This window comes from Colletotrichum destructivum, chromosome 1, assembly GCF_034447905.1.
Source record: "Colletotrichum destructivum chromosome 1, complete sequence".
In the NCBI taxonomy this organism is placed as follows: domain Eukaryota; kingdom Fungi; phylum Ascomycota; class Sordariomycetes; order Glomerellales; family Glomerellaceae; genus Colletotrichum; species Colletotrichum destructivum.
In genome coordinates this window covers 2,713,743-2,726,343 of record NC_085896.1, presented here as the reverse complement: position 1 = coordinate 2,726,343, position 12,601 = coordinate 2,713,743, and positions in this window count along the sequence as shown.

The following is a 12,601-nucleotide window of genomic DNA, read 5'->3' as shown; positions in this document are numbered from 1 at the left end:
TTATGTTAAGAAGCTTTAGCTTTTTTTAAAGCCTTTTTCTATTCTAAGTCTTAAGCTAGTATTACTTTTATAATCCCTTACTAATAATCCCCCTCCTCCTAAGGTCTAGAAGCCTTAGCCTTCTCTTAAGCTTAGTTCTACTCCCTTAAGCCCTTTTATCTCTATTAGCTTATTAAGCAATTATTTTAATTCCCTTAACTGCCTTTAAGATTATGACCTCCTTTTAGTTACTTTTTATAATACTTATAGCAATAAGAATATAGTAAAGATCTATAAGATTTACTAATGCATTAGTATTATCTTTATAGTATATACTACTTATAGATGTAATAGTATTAACTCTACTAGTTAGGTTCTTTTTATTCTTTATACTAAGCGTTATTATCTTAGAAAGTATAATGCCTATAAAGTAGAAGCTTAAGTAGATACTTTAGTTTTAAGTATAAAGTAGGTTAACTTTAATGCTAAAAATAAAAATAAAGATAAAAATAAAGGTACTTAGCTATTAGTAATAGTTTATTAATTAACCTAAAGTTTTAACTATATTAGATTTTAATTTCTAGTAGTCTTAGCTAATTATATAATAATAGGTATTTAATAAAGGCTTATTAATAAAGTTATAATTAGTTTTATTTATAATATATTAGTATATTTACTAGTTTTTATAATAGCTAAGGCTATTCTTACTTATAGCTTAGTAATAGTATATTATTTAGTATTAAGTATTATCTTATTTTCTATAGGTCTTTTATATATACTTATTATAGCTTTAGACTTTATTTTAAGCATTTTCTATATAGTAGATTAGTTTCTAGATGTTATATTCTATTAGCTATTCTACTTACTTAATTAAGTACTTTTAGTTATTACTATATCTTTAGTAAGCTACAACCTTCTCTACTTCCTATTCCTTAGCTCCTTTTAACTTTTAAAGATTTACTAAGCTCTTATTATCTCTTTAGTAAGCTATCTATAGTTTAATAAGTCTTACTAAAAAGATATTATGCATCTTTTAGTACTATTCTAGTAGATATACCTAGTAGGCTTAAATGCTAATTCTTTTTATAATTATAATTTAAATAAATCTAAATGCTAATTTCCTATTTTTAAACTAAAAGTTTCTTATTAATAGTCTTATAATCTTTTTATAGTAGTACTTCTTTAGCTAGTGCTTTTAATTATAATACTTAGCTTAGGATTTTATAGCAACCTGCTATTACTATACTACTTTATCTTTAACTGCTTTTATCTTTTAAATTTTTTCTTTTATACTAGTAATAGTAATATAATTACTTATTAGAATATACTTTATACTTTAGAGATAGTATTTATATAAAGCTATTATTAGAATTATTTTAATAGTAGTATAGTAACTATTATTATAAGCAAACTCTACTTTACTAAGTTATACTAACTATCTCTTTAATAAACTATTAGTATATAAATAAAAGAACCTTTTTAAAGTTTAATAAACTTACTTAGTTTGTTTATCTATCTATAGGTAGTATACTATTAATAGTTAGCATTTAATTACCTATTCTTAAGTAAATTCTTTTTAGATCTTACTTATATATAGTTTATCCTTATTACTAATAATACCTTTTAGTATACTAAAATAGCACTTTATCCTTTTATAAATAAGTTATACTAACTATACTATATTTAGCATCTTTACTATAGGTATAAATATTACAAACTTTATTATCTTATATATAGTAATTAAAATGCAGTTATATTTAATGCTGTTTTTATAAAGGCTTAGTAGTAGCCTTATAGTAAAATCTATTAAGATCTTCTAAAATAGATATACTAGCATTAAAAGTAGTTATAGTTAGCTATATAGCTTATACTATAAAGTCTTAACGCCTTAGTATGCTTAGTAGCTTTATATATAGTTTTATACTAACTTCCTAATATTTTTTTAGTAGAACTTCCTTATTACTAGCTTTAATATTTTTATAATACCTATATATCTTAATCTAAGGTTATTATAGTATTACTAAAAGATCTCTATTTGTAGTATTAGTACCTTTAGAATAATTAGTCTTCTTTTAAAGAAAAGTATACCTTATTTATTAAAAGTATAACTTTTACTGCTTCTAGCTGCACCTTAAACCTTTACTGCTTAAGTCTAATAGAACTTATCTTTAGCCTATAGTCTATAGACTATATTCTCTAAAGCGCTAAGTAGTTAGTTGCTAAATGCTATTTTACTTATTATAAGTTGCTTTATAACTAAGTATAAAATGTATTACTTTAAAATAATAACTTTAGCTTTATCTAACTTCTTAGTATTCTTAAACTACTATTAGTAAGCATTTATTATGCTTTCTTTTACCTTCTAGCTTTAGGTCTTAATAACTATAATTATTATATATTTATTAGTATACCTTATAGCATGCTACTAATATAAAGGTAAGAAGCCTCTACTTACTAACTTAGCCTTTTTATTGCTATTAGGGATTTAGAAAGATGCCTATATAGCATTAATATACACCTATATAACCTTATTGCTGCTTTTTATTTATGCAATCTTTTAATGCATCTCCTTTAGGAGCTTATTAATAAGATTTAGTTTTTAGGCTAAGGTTAAAAGAATATCTATATAAAGTATATTCCCCTCTATATAGTCTAACCTCTTAAATAAACTATCTACTAGGTTAGTCTTTTTTAGTTAGTACTTTAGGTTAAATTTAAATACTAAAAGCTTATATACCTATTAGGTAAGTCTTTTTTAGAAATCTTTTGCTAAGGTGCTAATAACTTCTTTTAGCGCCTAGTAATCTATAAAAATAAAAAACTTATTTAATAGTTCTTATAGGTAGTAAGCCTAATGCTTAAGTTTTTTAATAATAGTAAGTAATTTCTATTGCTTTATATACTATTACTATTCTATATTTAATAGCTTTTATAACTAGTAGGTAATAAGCTACTATTACCTTTCTACTATTTAAGATAGTATAGTGCTAACTATTTTAGTTAATATATCTATTTTAACCTTTATTAGCTAGAAAGGGTTTTAGTATATTAATATAGTTATAAAGTAGAAAGCTTACTTTAAGTAAGTAAAAGCCTTTTTTATTAAATTAGTTTAAGTAAAAGTAGACTTTTTATTTATACTCTTTAGTAGCTTTATTATTAAAGCTATAATTACTAAGTACTTAGTAATAAATTTCTAATAGAAGTTATAAAACCTAAAAAAGACTTAAAGGTCCTTAATAAATATAGGTATTAACTACTTAGTAATAGCTTAAATATAAAACTACTTTATCTTTACTTTATCTTAAGTAATTACATACTTTAGGAATTTAATTTTATTCTTATAAAACTTATACTTAAAAAGCTTAGTATACAGCTTAAACTATTTTAGCCTTTTAAAGACTTTATAAAAATCCTCTATATGCTGCTTATATATCTATAAGTAGATTATAATATTATTTAAATAGGTAATATAGCATAAATTAAGTAGTTTAATAAGCGCTTAGTAAAAATATACTTAAAATGTAGCTAATATATTAGTAAGCTTAAATAGTATTATAGTATACCTAAAGTAACTATATTTTATTTAAAACGCTATTTTCTATCTATCTTCCTTTTTAATTTAAATTTAGTAATATGCTTCTTTAAAGTCTATTTTTAATATAAACTTAGCTTTACTAAGTCTATCTAATAGTTTACTAATTAGTAAAAGAAAGTAATAGTTCTTAATAGTTACTTTATTAAGACTATAGTAATCTATATAGAGGTATAGTAACTTATTTTTCTTAAGTATAAATAGAACTAAAGCTTCTACCTTACTTACTAATAGTTAGATTTACTTTTAAGCCCTTATTTTATTTAAGTATATATAAAGCTTCTTTAGCTACCTTTCTTTTAGCTAGTATAAAAAGCTAAAAGAAGGCTTTATTTCTAGTAATAAGTTAATAGTATACTCTACTTTATTAAGCTTATTAAAAATCTTTACTACTTCTTTATTAAAGACATTAGCTATATCTAATAGTTTTAGTAGTAGTACTACCTTATTAACCTTAGGTAATAGTATAGTATTAACTATTACTTTTTTATCTCTTAAGATATAAAGTATATAAGCCTTCTAGCTGTTTTTAATTACTTTTTATGTAAATGCTGTAAGTTTAGCAATAAAGATGTATTTATAGCTTTATATATTTAATGCTATATTAATTATAATACCCTTTTAGCTTATTAAGTATTATACTAGTAGTAGGTTTACTACCTCTTTTAGCCTTAAGGCTTTAGCAAATAGTTACTAAAGCTTCTAAAGGTGTTTTTATAAATTAAGGAAAAAGAAAGTTAGCTAGTATACTCTTTTTAGCTTAAACATCTTACTATAAAAGAACTTTAGGGCTAAAGCTTTAGCTTTTATAGGTTTTAGCTTTAGATATTACACTAAATGTAAGCTAATAAGATTAACCTAAAAGCAAATATCTATATTTACTTATACTAATTATTTATAAAGCCTTTAGAGGATAATTACTTTACTTATAGTAGTAGTCCTAATAAAGACTTATTCTATAAGTATAGTAAAAATAAGCTTTTTTACTATACTTACTTATTTTCTAATAAGTTAACTTCCTTCTTAAGGTGTACCTAAATTACCTAAATCTTAACTTAAGAATAGCTGTATTATAAACCTATTAGCATACTATTAGCATCTAGTTTCTTTAGATTTTGCAGCTAAAAGTACTTAGCCTTAGTATAGCTTATCTTTTTATAATAGAAATACTTTATAAGTTCTATAAGCATTAGTATTAAGTAGAGATGTAAAGTAAATTTCTAGTAAGGCTGCAGCAATTCCTTTAACTTCTTACAACTATTATATAACTAAAACCTTTAAAATAGGGGTAGCTTAAGAGATAGTTTTATTATAGTTACTTCCTTCTTCTAGCTATCCTTTTGCAATGCTTTAGTACCTCTTTTATTATAAACTAACTATAGGCATTCTACCTCTTAGGCTATATATTAAACCTTTTTAATTAAGATCTTTTAATAGATTATTTTATTTTAAAAGTAATTAGAAAGTCTAAAGAAGAAGTTTTAAGCTTCTAACTTAAATTTATATAGATTCTTTATACTTAAGTTTTAGTAGATTACTAACTGTTAAAAAAAGAACTAGCTAAGTATTTACCTATTTTATTAATGCTTTTATTGCAGCTCCCTTTAGTAATCCCTTTTTTAAGCATTTTAGTTAAGGTGCTATTAATAAATAAATATTAAAAATAATTTCTATATAAGAGGTTTTTTAAGACTTTACTTATAATTTCTTTACTACATCTATAGTAATAAAGATAACTTAAAAAAAGCCTATTTTATATACTGCTTAGCTATACTACTTATATAAAGGCAATTTCCTACCTTAATAGCAATAATCTAGTCTACTACTTAAGTGCTAGTAGCTTCTTCCTTAATAACCTTATAGTTATAAAATAAAGGTTTCTTATAATTTTATTAAAATAGCTTTTATACTAAATAGTTAATAAGCTTTTAAAGTAATAGATTTTAAGCTTTATAATTAAGCTACAACTATTTACACTTTGTAATGCATTATTTTATAATAAACTGCATAGTAGTCTATATTAACTATATTATAAATATAACTATTTTATTTTTAAGTTCTAGCACTTTACTTATACTTCTAGTTTAATAGTAAGGTGCTAATAAACCTTTACTAAAAATACATTATTTATATTATCTTACTATATACCTAAAGTTATAATTCCCTTAAAAAAGATTTAAACTAAAAGCCTTTTTAATAAGTTAGCTAAATCTCTTCTTATTTAGCTAGAAGTTAGTAATACCTTATATCTTACTTAGTAGTAAGAATGCTTTAGCTTTATAAATATTAGAAGTTGCAGCTTATTAATGCTAGCAGCCTTTTAGTAGTTAATTACTATAGGTCTTAATGCGCTTAAGATAGGTTTATTACTTCTTTCTATTTTAAACTTATACTAGTTACTCTAAAGAGGTAGAAGCAAAAGAATTATAAGAGTATAGCTATAGGCACTTAACTAAGTAGGGTTCTACTAGAAAGGTAGGTATCCCTCTATTGCATAACTTTTGCTTAAAGATTCTAACTACATAAAGAATCTTCCCTTAAGGTGTAGAAGAGAGGTTGTAGCCTGTGCGCCCTAGCTAAAGTATCTCTAACTAGTCGCCTAGCTAAACCCTTATAGTATTAAGTTAGCTTATAAGCTAAAGAATTAAAGACTTACAGAATACTACTTAAGTATTTATATACTATAAGACTAAATAAAAAGAAAGATCTTTTTTACCTATAATAAATACATTACGATAATAGTAAAGAAGTTAAAGCTTATAAATAATATTTACCTAGCTATACTACTACCTACTAAGATGTTAATAGCATATAAAAGTAAAGCTACTGCTACTATATTTAAGATTTTTTAAGAGAAAGTTAGTTTTATCTTATATATAAGCATCTTTGTATACCTAAATTAAGCATTTTTAGTTATATTCCTCTTAAAATCTCTTATAAATTTAGGTTTTAAGTATCTTTAGTTAATTAACTAGACAATTTAGTATCTTTATAAAACCTACTACCTTATACTAAGCTTTAGAAGCTAGAGAGGTAATAGGATACTATAGCTAATAGTAATAGTTATAGCTAAAAATACATCTTATGTAGATAATAAAGTAATATAAAGGTTATTATAAGGCTTTATTATAACCCTTCTTAAAGAACTAATTTAATAAAAGGCTTTAAAATAGCTAATAGTAATAACCTTAATAAATAAAGCTAAACTGCTTTACTTATAGGAGACAGTAAAAGAAATAATAGTATTATAAAGACTTTTTTAAAAGCTTACTTTTAACTTTAAATAGCTTTATATAGTCTTTTATAATAATAAATAGATAATTAAGCTAGTTGTAGTAACTAATAAAAGGATTATAACTTACCTTTATTATACAAATATCTAAAATATATAGCTTTACTAAAATTATAATACTAGCTACTTTAAGATAAAGTATATAGCTATAAATAATATACTAGTAGATAGTTTAATAAAGAACTTCTTATAAGAGAAGTTTTTAAGCTTTAAGGTACATCTTAACTTAATAAATATATAAGTAATAATTATAAAGAAGCTTTAAAATAGTAAAAAAGAAGACTTAATTTAAAGCTGTAGCTTAAAGCTGTAGCTTAGCCTACTTAAATGCACCTTAAAATAATTTCTACCTTAAGGGGTTTATAAAAATAAAGACTTTTACCTTAAAGGGTGCTATAAAAGATAATTTTAACTTAAATGCTTTTTTTTAAAAAGTATATTTACTTTAAAGGGCTATTTAATAAAAAAAACTAACTACCTTAAGGGAGTATATATTAAAATTAACTATTAGTACTAATATAAAGCTGCAATCTCCTTTTTAATAAAGTTAAAGATTATATAGCTTTTTATAACTAGGAAGGTAAAGTATGCTAAAATAGTATTATTACCTTTTAGCTATAAAAAACTAAAGCTTAAGACTAAAAGAAGCTAAAGACCTTTAGAGACAATGCTTTAAAAGTCTTCTTCTTCTTTATCCTTCTTACTTTCTATACTAGCTTTATAAAACGCTTTATAAATATTACTATAAATGCAGCTTAGCTTCTAAGATAATTATTAATAATAGTTTAATATATAAAAATAATAGAAATTAACTTATAGAAGCTAAAGCTTTATTTTAGCTAGCTTTATTCTTACTTTATATAAAGAGAGCTAAAAGCTTTAAAGTAAACCTTATAGCCTTCTTAAGTACCTTTTAGTAAGTATAGCTACTAGTAGTATATTTAAAATACTTACTTTTAATATAAGTAGCCTTCTTTATATTAGTAAAATATATGTAGTATGCTTTAGTATTTTTACTTAAGACTAAAAAGTAGAAGTAAGTAATATATATAAAGGGATTTAAAGCTTAAAGCTTTTCTTCTCTATTCTTATTTACTATAATAGCCTTACTTTTACTTTTACCTTTAATTATAAGTATAAATAAAGCTATATTAACCTTTTTAAACTTAGCTAGAGTTTTAGCCTTCTTTTTAAGTATAGCTTATAAGCCTACTATTTTCTTTACTTTATGTAAGACTAATAGAAAGGAGGTAAAAAGAGGTAAATAGAGTAAATAGGTTAAAAGGTGGCTTTATTGTTGTTATATAGTAATAGTGATAAGGATGATAATTCCAAGTCCCTTAGGTAGGGAGAAAAGGTCCCTATATATAATTAAAGTCCTTCTAAGTCGCAATAATGCCCTATTTAGGATTATTATTATACTTTAACTAGAAACTGCCCTTAAACCGGCATTTATTAGATCTGCAGTATATTTAACGTTATACTTTACGGATTTCTAGCTATCCAGCCTTTTAAGGGTTATAATTAAGGTTAACGTTAGAGGGATCCCTTAGATCCGGTTTTATCCTATATTAACGTTAGGAGATTCCTTAGATCCGGTTTTATCCTATGTTAACGTTAAGGGATTCCTTAGATCTAGTTTTATCTTAACCTTAATAGACTAAGGAGGTTATTTTAACGTTAACGCTTAGACTAAAGGCTTATTTTAGCCTATTAACCTTAGTTACTAGTATTTTAACCTTATTAACCTATTGCTATTATTACCTTATTAGGTAATAGTAGCGAATTTCTACTAAGTTAATTAGATTTTAGTATTAGGTACCCTATAGAAATAGGTACCCTATAGAAATAAGTACCCTATAATACTATTTATAAGTACCCTATAATACTTATAATAAAATAAGTACCCTAGAGTAGTTTTATTCTTTTCAGGGCTTATACTTATACTTAAATAAAGCGTTTGTTTACTTAAGTAACCTATAAAACTAATACTAATTAGTAGTTAACCTTATAAGTTACTACTAGAACACTGCAGATTAGTAAGGTTAATAGAAGAGATAGATTAATTAAATCCCTTAGTCCTCCTATTTACTTAGCTAAAGGATAGCCTAACTAATTAAACCTATGCTAATAAAGCTATTACTAGACCTATTTATAAGTAATCAGGTAACTACCTAATAGAAAGTACTTAAGGCATTAATAAAAACTTTTAGTCTTTAGAAGAAACAACCTAACTAGCTACCCTTAATATTATAAAGGCTACTAAAGGCAACTAGCTTAAAAAGCGTTTATTATGCAAAATTATTATAAAGACCTCTGCAGGTGTTATAAAGCTAGTTAATTAACTATTATCTAGAGTATCCCCCTTATTGTAGGTAGGATTCTTACTTTTTACTTCTTTTCTACGTTAACATTGCTTCCAACTCTAACGTTAACTTTACTTCTTTACTTTTTTACTTCTTTACTCCTTGAGTAGCAACTTTACCTTAATTAAATACTATTACCTCTACTATTATTACCTTTTAGCTTTAGCAAAAGGGGGACTAACCTAGCTCTTCTTAAGGCCCTTATAATAGGGTAAACTAGACTCACTTTTTTTTTTAAGTAAATAGCACCTAATAGGCTAAAAGCTCCTCCTTTGCTTTACTAACCTTCCTCTAGATTCTACTACAAACAAACAGCAGCTATAGATAGTAATAATAACTTTATTTAATAGCTTAAATTTACCTTTATTCTAATCTAACCTTTTTATTAGCCTCTTTATCTATTTATTTAGACTGCCTTTAACTAGATAATATATAAGACATCTTTTAATTTGCTAGTCTTATCCTTTATCCTTTTTTATTATTATTATTAACTTTTATTTACAACCTTTACTTCCTCCCTCTCTTTAATTCTTTTAATATCTTTTTGTATAATTATATAAATATTAAGTATTTATTACTAGCACTAGATAGTAAAGAAATTGCTATAAGGGATTTAGATAATTAGCTGTTAGATATGTAACGTCTATATACACCCCTACAGCTTTAGCTTAAGAGAAACGCCTAGGTTTAAGATGCAGTTAGACTACCTATCTAAATCCTTTTACTATAATAGCTAAAGCCTTAATAACGCCTCTATTACCCCCTTTGTAGGTAAGTATAAGTTATACTATCTTAATACTTATTAAGATGTTTAGTAATGTTAACTATAATATATAGGGGAAATAGTCCTCCTTTAACCTAATAAGAGCTAATAATATGCCTTTATAGGTAGCATCTATTATTACCTTCCTTGTTAAATACCACGCTAGATAAAGCCTAATAAGGTAGGACTTATAGTTAGAGTTTTAATTAAACTTTAAGACTTAGACTAAAGAAGCCTTTATTAAGACTTCTTCTTTAATTATAATAAACCTTTATATCTTTATGTTAATAGCATATACATTAAGATAAATAGAAGTTATATTATAAAAAATGTTATTAACGTTATTGGGTAAAAGAGATTTTATATATAAACTTAAGGTAAGATTAATAAATTTGCTAATAAGCACTATTCCTTTAAAACCCTCTTTAATAATAAGACCTTTACTAATAATATTTAAGGAGGCTAACCTATTGCTACTAGTTAATAAAATCTCTTATATAATTATAATAGACCTCCTCCTCTAATAAACCTATTAATAAGTCCTCTCCTCTATTATTATTAATAAAACCCTACCTTTAAAAATTAGATGCCTCTTTTAAAGCAGCTTACTAATCTAATAAAGCTGTATATAAATAAGATAAAATACAGCAGAAAGATATATAATATATTTAACTTAAAATGCCTATCTTTTGTAATAACTATTATAAGGCTAGCATTATAAAGAAGCACTTTACTAAAGCCTTCTCTATTATACTTTATAATAAGGCTTTAGCTTTCTACTTTAACTGCCTTTATAATAATTAAGCCTTAATTAACTTTTATATAATAGCATCTTATATAAAGTTACACTTTAAGACTAAAGAAAGCTACTAAGCCTACCTTACTAAATAGCAAAGTACTACTTTTAACTACATTATTATTAATAACTTGAATAAATTAAAGATAGAGGTACTTAAAGTTATACTTAATAAGCTTATTACTATTTAATAAGCTTTTTAACTATATATAATACTAAAGACTCTTTCTAGCTTCAAGTACTTATTACCTACTGCAGCATTAAGGCTTATAAATTAGCTCTTTTTAGCCTAATGCCTACATATAAAGAAGTTTGTAGTTAATTTTATTTAGTAATTAGCATATTAATAGTAATTAATACTAACGTATATGCATAGTAAGCAGATTAACATAGTAAGCAGATTACTTTCCCCTTCTTTCTTACTTTTCCTCCTTACAACAACTTTCCTCTACGCACAACTATAGAATCCTCCTTAAATAAAAGCTGCATTATTCTTACACTTAAAGCTATCTAAAAAGACCTAAAACTATCTATATAAAAAGCAGCCTCTATCTATAAGATCCTATTTTTAACTTATAACTACTAATGCATTAAATAACTACTACAACAAGAAATGCAATTAAAATTAATAAAGATAATTAAGCTAAAAGAAATAGTAATTCTTAAATAAGTTATTAACCTAATTAATTAAGGATTTCTACTATAACTTAATAATATATAAAATATAGCTAATTACCTTCTTAATAAACGTAATATAATGTATATTAGACTCTAATAGGTAAAGAACTTTATATAATATTAACTACAACTAAAGATGCATTTTTAATATAGAATTAACTATTAAAGAGTATTAGCTAAAGATTTTATAATTATATAAGCTTAGTTTACCTTTATATAAAACATAATTATAAAGTACAAAATCTATAATAATAATATCTACAATTTTAATAAGATAGGCTTCTTAATAAAAATGCTATTATATATAAAGGTTATTATAACCTTTAATTTCTATAAAAGGCTTTATATAAAGCAGCTTAGTAATTACAAATAGGTTTCTATTATTTAAGGTATATATATAGATAGCTAAATGCTACCTTTATATATTATTATTAAAGGTAAATATTACTTCCTCTTATAGTACACTAATAGCTAATTTCTACTCTAATAGCGCATCTACCTCAGCAAAAATAAATAAACTATAAATAAAATTAGCTTAAACTAGCTATAGCATTTTAAAAAGTATATAAAGTCTTATATAAAGGGTATTAAGTAGCTTTTAATTCTTAATAGCTATAATAGCTATAAGTTTACTAAGTTTAATAATTACTATAAGAAATATAGCATTATTACTTTTTATATACCTCTTTATTTATTATATAAGCTTTAGCCTCTTAATGTTAGCTGCTTTAATCTACTAAAGGTATTATATAGTAAGAAAATTAAGAAAATAATATAGATGTAGATTATATATATTCCTAAAGATAACTTCTTTTCTGCTTTTAAGGTAGCTTTTTCTACTTTAATAGGTAAAGAAAACATATAAGTTAGCTTTAGATATGCTAGCCTTATCCCTTTTAACTTAGAAGTAGTTATTTCCTACTTAGATTTTAAGCTAAAGATGCTAATACTATTTAACTTATACTTAAGCAGCTAAAGCTCTTAAAACCTAAAGATACTAACTATAGTATATAATGCTATATAAAGCTTTATATTACTTAAGAAAAGGATTACTAGTTATTAATATAGCTTACTAACCTATTTATATAAAGTAGTTAACTTATAAGCTAAAGGTATTAGTAAGTTAGCATAT